Raw genomic sequence first — 1,241 nt, 5'->3', positions numbered from 1 at the left:
TACCCAGCATGATGTCCCTCTCTAAAGACCTGTCTCTCCTTACAACATGTCCAAAGTATGTCAGATGAAGCCCCAGAATCCTTGCCTCCAAGGAACAGGCTGGTTTAATCCTCTCTACGATGAATCTGTTTGTTTTCTTGGCAGTCCATGGTACATTCAATACTCTTCTCCAGAACCACAGCTCAAAGGCGTCAGTCTAGAAGATATTATGCTGAGTGAAATCCCTCCATCGTAAAGGATAAATATCACATAGGACCACTACTATAAAAATAAGATGGACAAGCGGGAGTGGAGAGCAGGAGAAGAAGAGATAGATAATGAACACTACACTATAGTAGGGAAAGGGAGAGATTATCTGAAGGGAATGGATTATTAGACACTGAATGTATACCAATTGATATTGTGAAACAAGACATATTACAAAGTGGATGGGAGGAGCAGAAGGGAATGAAATGTGTATAAATAAAGAATAAGAACCCATATTTTCTGTAAACTCACAAAAATAAAAATAAAAAAGTATTACTGTAACAAATATGCTAGCAAGAATTTGTGAAAGAGAACTGATAAAAAATATTAATTTTGAATGTAAAAATGATAGAAGGAGATCTCTACTAATTCCACAAAAGGAAAATTCCAACAACAACAAAAGTCCCTTCCAACAACATCTACAACATAAAACCACTTCCTCTGAAGTCAGACATGTCTCCTGTGCTCCTGTACCCACATCTACCGATTCCTGTGCCAATCCTACGACTGTCTACTGGATTCAAAATCCACTGAAGCTGCTATGGAGACTACCGGAACCATACTCATGATTATTATGCTTTATTAAGGACACACATTCTCAGTCAGGACAGCTTCTCAAGTGTGATCACAAGCCCTTTGACCCACGGCTTTGTAGCTTTAATTCAGTGTTACAAAGCTCTCATAGTCACGCCAATTGACTTCTCCCCCAAAGTTCTTCAGCAAGCTTAGGCAAAGCTTCCTGGTTCTAGTTGCATATGGAGTCAGTTACAAGTCAGCCCTGTTTCATTTCAGGTCTTTGGTTCCCTATGCCTCTGCTGCTCTCCTGTGGTTGTGGCTGGCACAAGAATTTCTGGTCCCAAAGGGTGTGCCTTGCCTTCTCTGTTTCTTCTTCTTTTTAAATTTTTATTAAATTTTATTAATTTTAATGAACATTTACAGAGATTTTGAATTTCCATTCATTCATTGTTGCACCATTTTCTATACCCCCCAGTTCG

This window comes from Elephantulus edwardii, unplaced genomic scaffold (assembly GCF_000299155.1).
Source record: "Elephantulus edwardii isolate Elephantulus edwardi_28Jun2011 unplaced genomic scaffold, EleEdw1.0 scaffold00460, whole genome shotgun sequence".
Taxonomy (NCBI): Eukaryota; Metazoa; Chordata; class Mammalia; order Macroscelidea; family Macroscelididae; genus Elephantulus; species Elephantulus edwardii.
This window is presented reverse-complemented; position numbering follows the sequence as displayed.